Below are 12,445 nucleotides of genomic sequence, written 5' to 3'. Positions count from 1 at the left end.
TTCAGGACCCTATCTCACCAGTGGGTGCACTTAAATTGACACTTGGGCAATATAAAAAAAGAAACAAAATCCAAAAAGAGATTAAACTTATTTGCTCTGTTCAACAATATCACACAGAAAGGTCGGTTCCCTCTTCTTCTGGCAGTACCGGCCAATGCTGTCAGTTCCCCCCTCCTTTGGGTGACTCCTGTAGCAAGCTGGGTACCCGTGTGTGTGATTCTATAGGATACCAACAAGTCCACTATTAGAAATCTAACTGGGCCCCCTACCCCCGTCCCTCTGGAAATATAAGAAACTATATTTTCACTAAAAATACACTAAAATCATTATTAGTGGACACAAACACAACATAACTTACAAAATCCCTGCTGTGTCTAGCTGCCGGTACTCTCACCCCTCTCTGTGCGCTCACAAGTTTGGCTGAGAGCAGTGTGAGCCATTGGCTCCTGATGCTGTCAATCAAATCCTGTAAGCAGGGAGCAGGGGGGAGAGGCTGAGGTGCGCTGTGTGTGTCTATAGACTCTCTATTCATGCATACCACATCATCTTGCTCTAGATGCACTACAATATCACTTGTCCAAATATAGCTTTTATGATCCCCAGCTCAAAGAATTCATCATTATGGCTGTTACCATTTTATTACAACACAATTACTTCTTCTTTCATGATTCCTTCTATGTACAATGCTGTGGAGCCTCCATGGGAGCAACATTTTCTCCATCATTAGCTAATTTATACATGGGATGGTGGGAAGAATGTTTTCTTTTTTCACATCTCAATATCTATGCACCCCACATCCATTGGTATGGGCTATACTTAGACAATCTGATCTTTAATTTGGAACCACACTGATTCCTCTTTAACTTCTTCTGTTTCATACCTTAACAATAACAGCCTTAATCTTGAATTCTCTTATGTGAGTGTAGCAATAACTCTCGATGGAGCTGCTGGTTTAAGCGGGCCTGTCCTTTATGCTCTTCACCCTTCTTAAATTGTTCAATCCCCTTGACACAAATGTAGTGCAGTGTTGTAATAATATGAGTATCAACTTTAACCCACAATATACACTTATAGTTATAGTTACCTCTGCCCAGGTACTGGTAGCTCCACCTGCAGGAGAAATGACAACACTGCACACAAACTTCAGTAATAACCAAAAATAACTTCTTTCTTTGGGTAAATAATATATTTATATAAAGGATTATTATAATGACTATACTATCACACCAACGTAGTGTAACAGTATAAGAAATGGTTGTGACAATCAGTAACAGACACAAATATATCTAAATATACCCGGGAGCTCCCCCTGCTCTAGACCTTAAAGTCACTATACTTTGTAAATAAATGCAGGGCCCTGGCTTTCTTCGATAGCTTTTATAATTGTAATCCACAAGGGGTTCCTCCTGGGTGTTGCGCAGCGTAATGTATCACACTAAACAATTGTAATCCAACAGATTGACTAAGTGTTCTTATATGAAGAAACAAGCATCTAGCATCCGTTCTTGAATACTGAAGTCTATTCAGGTGTAAATTTCTCCAACTTCACTTGTTCCGTGGGACTATCAGTCCCAGCTACACTCTGTAACAGTTCTAACTGTGTATGTAATAGTTAAACAAACTTCTGGGTGTTAACCCTCTCACCACACAGGATCCGGGCAGGTGAATGTCTCCGTTTCAGCAGTTCTCAGTCCGTATGGAGGCACCACCACGTCGTCACACTGTTCCCTTCACAAACGACCAGGAGTCCTCGGTTATCTCCCCACGGGTCTCCGGAACGATCACTTCTGCTGCTCCAGCACGCTGTGATGCAATGGCAGGATCCTTGCAGCTGCTCCGCTCCTTCGCAAAGTAGGCCGCAACCCTGTAGGACACACACACACACCCACAGGGTTCTGCTGCCAGGAACAAGAGACTTAAGATGGCCGCTCTTTACCCTTTTATATCCTCCCACAATGCAGTTCAGTTCTCACCTTGTCCAGGAGCATTGTGGGTGGGTCAGAGCTAAAGTTCCGAAGTAAACAATGACTCACTTCCATGTCATTTCACTTGATCATGAAACGTAAACGTATTATACTTTCTCAATTGTCCACAAGATGGCACTAACACAACCTATGTACTTTATAATACACATAGAGCTAGAAACAAAGGTTGTCAGCGCTACATGAGCAATAAGATCAAGATTGATTTTCTAGATATCACACTCAGGGGTGACCTCAGCACTGGTCTTATAAATACTGGAACCTTCCGCAAACCTACTGCCGGAAATTCCTTACTTCTGGCCTCCAGCTGCCATCCACCCCATACTATTTGTTTCATCCCGGTGGGTGAGTTTATGAGAGCTAAGCGCAACTGCTCCACCCCGGAAAGTTTTCAGCTAGAATGCTCAAGGGTCTTCAAACTATGGCCCTCCAGTTGTTCAAGAACTACAATTCCCATCATGCCTAGTCATGTCTGTGAATGTCAGAGTTTTACAATGCCTCATGGGATGTGAAGTTCCGCAACAGCTGGAGGGCCATAGTTTGAGGATCCCTGCTCTAACATCTCAAAACAATTAAGCGATAGAGGCTATCAGAAGTGGCATATTAAAAGAGCCATTTCCATAGCCACAGAGAAGGACAGTTACAATCTATTGAATAACAGAGAGAAATCCCTTTGCTCTTCAAAATATACACAACATAAAAATCAAAAGGACAAGGACAAGAGATCCCTTACCTTTGTCACCACTTTTTCCAGAGAGTTTAATCAAATCAAACAGATTGTCAATAAACATCTTCCCATTCTTTATGGTGACAAGGACCTAATAGATGTGCTTTCTAAAGCCTGTAATTTCTATTGTCGTCGTGCCCCAACTTTATGTAACTCTTTGTCGCCCAGTCTACACCAAACCACCACTATTTCCAAAACGTGGCTCAGTACCAATGGCTCGTATAGTTGTGGTTTAAACTCTTGTAGGTGTTATAACAAACATAACAAGAATCACAAGTCTATCACCTCGTACCATAATAATAAGGTATTTCCTATTAAGGACTTTATAAATTCTAGTACTCAATATGCAGTCTACGTGATAGAATGTGATGTTTGTAAATTACAATATGTAGGATGCACCACTAGGCCCCTTCGCACGAGGATTAGCGAACATTATAACGGAGCAGCATATAGTAATGAGAGGAGGTTATCCAATGTATCTAAACATTTTAAATTTATACATGATGGTAACATGGATTCCTTTTCTTTCTCTGCAGTTCAAAAAATCAAAATGTCGGTACATGGAGGAGACAAGCACAGAAGGCTACTGGACCAGGAAGTTTCGTGGATTTTCCTGTTGGGGACACGCATCCCCACAGGCATGAACCACAGATGGGATGTGGATCTATTTCTCAAATGACATCATCCTATCCCATCTTCAGTTTTATTGTCATCTGCTTCAGTATTTGTCTTTTTGTCCCGGTATGTTCCTTCTGTGCTTGTTTTCTGCTCTCTATTTTTTTCCTCCTGCCCAACAAAAGAGAAAGAGAAAGGAGAGAAGGGGAAAGGAAAAAGAGAGGGGAAAGAAGGAAGAGAAGGAAGAAAGAAAGGAAGAGAAGGGAAGAAAGGAAAAAGGGAAGAGAAGGGAAAGGGAAAAAAGAAGGAAAAAAAAAAAAGAAAAGGATTTTTTTTGATCCTGCCATAAATTGAATCCTTTTTTTTTTTTTTTTCATTAATTGTATCTTTCTTCTTTGTTCCTGCTATAAACTGAACCCCTTTTTTGATCTTGTTATAAATTGAATCCCTCTTTTCTGATTCTGTTATAAATTTCACCCCCCCCTCCTTTTTTTTTGATCCTGCCATTATTGCATCCCTCTTTTTTCATGAATTGTATCTTCCTTATTTGATCCTGCCATAAATTCAATCCCCTTTTTTGCGATTCTGACATAAATTTAATCCCCCTCTTCTTTGATCCTGCCATTATTGCATCCCTCTTTTTTCATGAATTGTATCTTCCTTATTTGATCCTGCCATAAATTCAGTCACCCTTTTTGTGATCCTGCCATACATTTAATCCCCCTCTTTTTTGATCCTGCCATAAATTGAATCCCCCCTCCTCCTTTTTTTTGTTCTTTTGATCCTGCCATTAATCTTGACTTTACATTTTGTTGCTACCACAAAGTATTTTATTTGAACATTTTCCCTTCTTTTAAGGAATATATTTCTCCCTTGGAGTAATAAGGTCCTATCTCATGTAGCATTTTTTCTACACACTTCTTTTTGGCTCAACAAAATAACTTTTTATATTGCCTTTCTTTCTTCTTATGCTGGCTAAAAACAGGTGTAGTCACTAACCACTTGAATAATTGGTGGTATCAATCAAATATGTTAATTTTCTGTGACACTAACCTGATAGGCCAATTTTGTAGAGATGGAGTTTGCAAATGTGTATGTGAGTATATATATATATTTTGCCATATATGTTTCAAACTAGCTACGACTAAGGCTATTGCCGAAATGCGTCAGCTTTATTGTTTTATTGTCACTCTGATGTACCAATAAACAACACTTCAAGGATTACAGTTTTGCCGGCTCTCCTTATTACTATAGACGCACACATTTGGCTTGGGATTGAGTCCACACATCTGTCCCCATAGCAAGTTGCTTGCAAAAAGGGCAGGCACAGAAGAGGAGGAGCCAAGACTCCTGGTGGGGGGTCCAAAAAGAGGAGGTTCAGGGCCGCTCTGTGCAAAACTATTCCACACAGCAGGTAAGTATCCTTTGATTACAAAAGTGATTTATAGAAAATAGCACTATTTAGTCCCGCTACTACAGTTACTCAATGCTGAAAAAACCATCTAGCTTCTATTTGTAAATAAGGTGGCCCCAAGTCCTAAAGGTTGGTTAGAATTTGATATTGATAAAACAACTAGCACTAAGTTACGCTGCAGAGTCATATAAACCATTGTTTTCTACAATAGGAGTAAAAAAGTGAATACACTATCCGTACTTTTCAGGGACCTGACTCTCCTCGGGGTATCTTGTAACCATTCTACTAAAAATCCAACAATAGAAAATATTAGATGACTGTTGAATAATTAGAATTGTATTTGTGAAATGAATAGGCTGCTATAGGGATGAACGAGTTAAAAAGGCCATTGTAAAAGGCCAATAATGCTTGAAGTGACTCCATCCAGCCCCATAGAGCTTCATTCACTCACATGTTGGCTCCAATTGCGTGTTTATGTAAACATGGAACACTATCTGAGCTGTGTTTGCAGACGTTGCATTGTGTCGGAGTGATGTCGTGAGAATGTCTAGCAGGGGGAAAAGGCAAAATGTGCCTTCAGATTATATAATTGTAGGATTAGATTTCTGGTGGAGCTGCTTTTCTATTTGAAGAACCTTTAGAGAGATATTTGCTTAAGTTATACCAAATCTGTCCGATATAACAAAGACCAGAAGGGAAGACGAGTCGTCATAGCTCACAGAATCTTCCGCTTCAACTGTTAAAACATTTTCAGAGAGGTGGCAACAGCCTTTCATAGACAACAATGACAGTACAGCTTAACAGGAAGACTTTGCGTACTCTAGAGAAGGAGCCCAACTTGAGACCCCTTTCACACTGAGGCCGTCTGTGCGTTCACGGTAAAGCACTGGTCGTTTTAGCGATGCTTTACCGCTGTTCAAGCAGCGCTTTACCGCTGTTTAAGCGGCACTTTTTTGCCTCTAGCGGTGCGCTTTTAACACCAAAAAATGGGTTAAAAACTCCCATGTTGTGATGCTTCCGAATCGCTCGGAAGCGCTGCCAATTTATTGGAGGGGCTTTTTGGGGCATTCTGTATACAGTGCTCCCAAACCGCCCCAAAGATGCTGCTTGCAGGACTAATATCTAATGACCGACTTTTCTTGTACAGTTTCCTGTATATTCAGCTTTATCATATAGGAATCGATAGGGAATAAGTACAGCGCTGCTCCGATGGTGTTATAAAGATGGTTACACAATAAGCAGCTAACACACCTCTAAGACACAGGTAGAAGTAAATTAACAAAAAATATATATAGTGTAGCGCTGTGTGTGTAAATGGTAAAGGGTATAAAAACAGTGGGCTAGGCTCGAGCCATCTCTTAATGGCCAGCAAATAGACAGAAAATACTTCAAAATTAAATAAAAGTGACTCAATACAATCAAAAGTGCACTATATGTTATAAAATGTCATGTAAATTATAATCATTACAACAAACCAGTGATTAATGGTGAACAAGAACAAATTATATATAGATAAAAGTTCAGCCAAAAGAGTCCATTAATATTAGAAAATGTGTTCCTGATAAAAATCAAAAACCACCACCGAAAGGTCTCTGAGGGTCAACTGGTGAAAACAACGATGGAAAGCTTCTGGTAGATGAAAAGGTAGAGCACCAAAATGAAATGAGACGTCTAAATATAAGACAGGATCATCACCAGAGTATCTGAGGAGGCTTACCGGAAGCAGGGGACTTGAAAAGACATACGTCTTACAAGTCTCAGAAAGCTTAATGAGCCGCCAGGGCTGGCAAGATGGATCATCGGGTGTCCACAACTTCAAATGGGGGGGAAAGGAAAATCCTTGCACAGCCGGCAAATCAGCAGCACCTCCTCTTTGCTAAGAAGAGACCTCGCCATGTCCACCTAGATCCTGACCAGGATCTAGGTGGACATGGCGAGGTCTCTTCTTAACAAAGAGGAGGTGCTGCTGATTTGCCGGCTGTGCAAGGATTTTCCTTTCCCCCCCATTTGAAGTTGTGGACACCCGATGATCCATCTTGCCAGCCCTGGCGGCTCATTAAGCTTTATCACATAGTAATGCAGGAACATTTTCTTTATGTGTGTATGGTAGAATTCTGCACAGGAGTCTGCAGTTCCACCTTGATGCTTCCACTAAGCAAAATGTTATCACCTTGGGGCACAAAAGAAAATTCATAAGCCTGTAGAAAATGAAAGACCAACCCCAGCCATATGCAGTGGTGGAACTACCGCCATAGCGACACACGCGGCCGCTATGGGGCCCGCAGCTGTTAGGGGCCCCCCGGACCGGTGACAGCCGGCTCCGCGGGTGACAGCGGGCGGCTTTGCGGGCCCGCAGGTGAGAGCGGGCGGCTCCGAGGGCTGTCAGGCGGGGAGTCAGCTGGGCGGCTCGGCTCGTGTGTGAGCAGGCTGGCCAATCAGGGAGCTGGCAGCCGGGGGTGCATAGAGATGACATCATCTCTTACCGCCCGGAACCCTCCCTGCATCCCTGCAGTGCAGTTCCCCCCTCACTGTGCAGGCAGCCTCGGGAAGCAGAGAGATGACCTTATCTCTCTGCTGCCTGACTCTGGGACACAGCATGAAAGTGACACAGGCAGCAAGTGACAATCCGTAATGTGTGACAGGTGAAGTGGCAAGTGACAATCCGGGACGTGGCAGCAAGTGACAATCCATAATGTGTGGCAAGTGACAATCTGGGACATGGCAAATGACAATCCGTAATGTGTGGCAGGTGACGTGGCAAGTGACAATCCATAACATGTGGCAGGTGACGTGGCAAGTGACAATCCGTAATGTGTGGCAGGTGACGTGGCAAGTGACAATCTGTAACATGTGGCAGGCGACATGGCAAGTGACAATCCGGGACGTGGCAAGTGACAATCCGTAATGTGTGGCAGGTGACGTGGCAAGTGACAATCTGTAACATGTGGCAGGCGAGGTGGCAAGTGACAATCCGTAATGTGTGGCAGGTGACGTGGCAAGTGACAATCTGTAACATGTGGCAGGCGACATGGCAAGTGACAATCCAGGACGTGGCAAGTGACAATCCGTAATGTGTGGCAGGTGACGTGGCAAGTGACAATCTGTAACATGTGGCAGGCGACGTGGCAAGTGACAATCCGTAATGTGTGGCAAGTGACAATCCTGGACGTGGCAAGTGACAATCCGTAATGTGTGGCAAGTGACAATCCGGGACGTGGCAAATGACAATCCGTAATGTGTGGCAGGTGACGTGGCAAGTGGCAATCCATAACATGTGGCAGGCGACGTGGCAAGTGACAATCCGTAATGTGTGGCAAGTGACAATCCGGAAAGTGGCAAGTGACAATCCGTAATGTGTGGCAGGTGACGTGGCAAGTGACAATCTAATGTGTGGCAAGTGACAATCTGGGACGTGGCAAGTGACAATCAGTAATGTGCGGCAGGGGACGTGGCAAGTGACAATCCGGGACATGGCAAGTGGACAATCGGCAACGTGTGACAAGTGACAATCTGCATCTGGTGGCAGGCGACGTGGCAAGTGGACAATCCGCAATGTGTGACGGGTGATGTGACAAGTGACATTCCGTGACAAGTTGCATCTGGTGGCAGGCGACGGTGGCAAGTGACACGCTCAGGGCTCCCACTGATTCTGCATTATGGTGAGTTGAACTATTTCATTTTATATAACAGAACAGAAATTGGTTAGAAGGCTGGAGGTCAGCAATGTGTGTCCTTTAGGGGCTGCATACAGTATACTGCATACTTTGTTGTTCAAAATTAATATAAGCTGTTGCCTGGGTACTGTGCCACATGGGTGCGGTAATCTGTTGTTCAATGGCATTAGTTCTTTTTTTTTGTGGAGGGGGCGGTTTGCAGGGGGGGGGGGTGGTTTGCAGGGGGGGGGCATACAACATTTTGCTATGGGGCCCTGTGATTTCTAGTTACGCCCCTGGCCATATGTTCAACTTTACACCAAAGAGGTGAACTTTAATGACAAAATAGAAGCAGATTTGTCTTGATGATTCATGTACTGGTGCTCCTAATGTGAGAAAAACTATTCAAAATCCATCATATAGAAAAAATCTATTTGTATACACTGTAGCTAACAGATTTGCTTAAATGATTTGAACCAGAGAGAGCTTCAATATGTTAGCTGCGGAAATTCTAAACTTATTTAACTTACCTTAGGGACACCGGTTCCATACAAACAGCCTTGATAAAGGGGGCACTTTAATTTCCCTGAAATGTGTTAGCTATACTGTACACCTCTATGAGCAATAAATACATACAGTAAATGTGCAACGTGATCTGCTTCTCTCTAAAGATTCCTTGAATAGAAAATCTCAACTTTATTGTTTAGTTGAGCACTCACCATATTGACTTATTATTTATTAGTTACACCTAATAATATCTCTACCTTTGCTTGTTTTTTGTTGATGGCTTTCACCCCTTGGGGTAATGTACTAAAGAAATAGAAAACGTTCACTTATCAACATCAAGGCTCACCAAGCTTAATACGTAAAGTGATGTTGTATGTGTCAGGCTGCCTTTAAAATGTTAAAAATTGACGACACTCATAAAAATAAATCTTATCAGGATGAAGGCCTTCTGTACTAAACATTCAAAAGGCAGATAAATGAGCCCGTGTGTGTGATGACACAACCATGGAGAATACAATGCTTATGAACCTCTTACCTAAAGGGAGCATCAAAAAGCCCTTTGTAATAAAAAAATGACCAACATACTGTATCTAACAAGTGTAGCAATAACTCAAGGTGGAGCTGCTGATTTTGATCGGGCTGTTTCCGCCACCCATTACCTGTATTTTCACCACATCGGGAACCTAGAGTCCATGTTGAGCTTTGCATCCACAATGTATGAACCAGTCACTTTAGTACTTTTTCCAATGCTTTAATGGGAGATAAACGAAAGAAGTAGCAGGAAAGAGGTAGAGAGGGAGTTTCAGGGAAGTTCAAATACCTTTTCTGTCTTTGATCTTTGAGTACTTGAACGTCTTAAGGACGAGTATTCCTTCAGTCCAAGATTTAATTTTTTGCCCACCCGGATAGGCCTCTCTCACTGACCTAGCAGCCAGAGTGCAGCACGAACAAGAAAAAGTCTCTGCAACAGACTTGCGAAGAATAAAGTAACTGCATGATCCTCTGCCACAGGACGTAGTAGTTTTAGATGAACAGCAACACAGTACCAGAACCTTTAAGCCGACCCGGCAGTACTATGTGGTAGGTTGACTTAAGATGCGTCCTCCAATTGAGTCACCAGGCCCCTCTCCAGACCAGCGCTCCGCATGATCCTTCCAAGACGGGGCCTCCCCTGGATTCTTCTCAATTGTCCGGCTTCTTCCCGCAGGACAGACAGCACAGGACCATCTCTGCAGTAGTAGCAGTAGGCTCCAGACAGACTTCTAGGCCCATCCACACGCTGCAGCAACGCAGTCCTCCGGCCCGGAGGACCACGAGGTAGGACTCCTAGCACATATCTGTTGGCCAGGAGGGCCAGCAGGTAGAAAGAAAGAGACCCAGAAATATGGCGTCTGTCCCTTAAATACCCCTTCCCAGAATGCACCGCAGGGGACAACCTCTGCCGAGTTACTTCTGGGAAAGAAGAGCACTCAATACACCTCAGTCTATTGCTTTCCAACTCCGGTCTGTAGTGACACCGACATCTACAGGCGATGAAGTGGAACTGCACGCAACACAACCAAGGCTGGAACAGAAGCGAATTTAGTCATAGATTAAATCTGAACTATGTACAGAACAGATGACCCACTATATTTACACATAAGCGGTAGATTAAAAATCTACCAGCGCTACACAAGGTTAGATGAAATGAAGATTGTTGGTCCTAGTCCAAAACTAAATACCCAAGCACTGACCCTAACTAGTGGTGAATGCTGCCTGCTGACTTGGAACAAGAGAAAATGGGAGAATAACAATATGCAGTGTAGTAATAAAAGCAATTGTAGAAATGTGTACATACTGTAAAGTTGTATCCAGTGAGGAAATGTGCGGTAACAGAAAAACCTCCACCTTTCTTCCCCTCTTGGGCACACACTCACCTTATAAATATGACCCCCACAACAAAGGTCATATTGCACATTTGTATAAATCACATCCCAGGCTGATAATGGTATGCAAGATCTGTGTATAGTCAACTAGATCATCATCAACAGGTTCCCCACATAATCAATCCAGCAAACACAGGTAGCCCATGTAGTTTGGGATTTTATCAATGCTCAGGGGGGACAGAGAACAAACATAGTGCTTACCGTGATACTTTTTTTAGAAGCAAATATGAATTACACTTACATGAAAGAAAGAAAGAAACCGATATACAGTATCACTTTAAAAACAAAGTGGCACTGCTGCTTGTATGAGCAGCTGCATCTGTCCAATTGCTCAGTATAGCAAGCCCACAGATGACTTATTTCAAGATCGCTCCAAACCACAGCCAACGTGTTTTGACACTATGGCATCATAGTGAGAAAACACGTATTTTCCATTAATATACATTTACTCATTGGATACAATTTTAGATGTGGACTTTTTCACAGATTTGGTCTTCTATGAGGCAGCTGCATCTGTCCAATTGCTCAGCCCAGCAAGCTCACAGGTAACTCTCTTCAAGATCACTCCAAACCATGGCCAACAGGTTTCGTCAGTATGGCACCACAGTCACAGGCTTGTAATTTTTTTTTTCATAAAACTGTTAAATGTCCTGCGCTATAAGGTAATAAAGTAACTTAACAGAAATTAAAACTTGGTATGACATAAGTGTAATACTACTATTTCATACATTTTCTTTCCTCATAATCATCTATCTACATAATGCAGCTGGTTGTATATAAATATAAGGTGCTCAATAAAATGAATATATGTGCTTAAAGAAGTAAATAAAGTGTCATGCAATATAAGTGCTTCAAAATGAGATATCTCTCAGTAAACATATGCAGTCCAAAGTCAATAAACTTAAAGTGCTTCAGTGCAATGTTGTGTCTTTAAGCTTCCATAAATCTTCACATCACTTCGTGCATGTGTCTAACATACATCCTTGTGCTCCCCCATTAGTTGTGCGCTCACCTTAGGTATTGTGACCTCACACTTAAGCTCAGTCAAAAACAGCTTTTTAGTCTCTCAGGACTGGCGTATCAAACTTTCTCTCCTCCTTCCAGTTATGTCACTGTGTCTCCCCAGTACCAGCGGTTGCCCGGTAATTATATTCAAGAAAAGGAGCTACAATAGTGCTTAAATCCTTAAAACCACGTACTTTATTAAACTATATATATATACACATTTGTTTGGTGCTCCAGTACACCAGCTATATGCAGGTCTATATATTCATAGCAATGCAACAATTTCCTGCTGCTCCAATCTGTGTCTAAGCGTCACGTTACGCCTTTCGCCTCACCCCTACGCATTACGTCAAAGGAAGTCACGTGAAGCACATTCTTTTTCACATATTTTGCACGGCACTTTATTTATTTCTTTGAGCACATATATTTATTTTATTGAGCACTTTATATTTATATACAACAAGCTGCATTATGTAGATAGATGATTATGAGGAAAGAAAATGTATGAAATAGTTGTATTACACTTATGTCATGTCAAGGTTTGTTTTCTGTTAAGTTTATTACCTTATAGCGCAGCACATTTAACAGTTTTATTTCATATTGCACATTGATGTGGG

Source organism: Aquarana catesbeiana, linkage group LG04, assembly GCF_042186555.1.
Source record: "Aquarana catesbeiana isolate 2022-GZ linkage group LG04, ASM4218655v1, whole genome shotgun sequence".
NCBI classification, from domain to species: domain Eukaryota; kingdom Metazoa; phylum Chordata; class Amphibia; order Anura; family Ranidae; genus Aquarana; species Aquarana catesbeiana.
Note: the sequence above shows the minus strand (reverse complement) of the source record.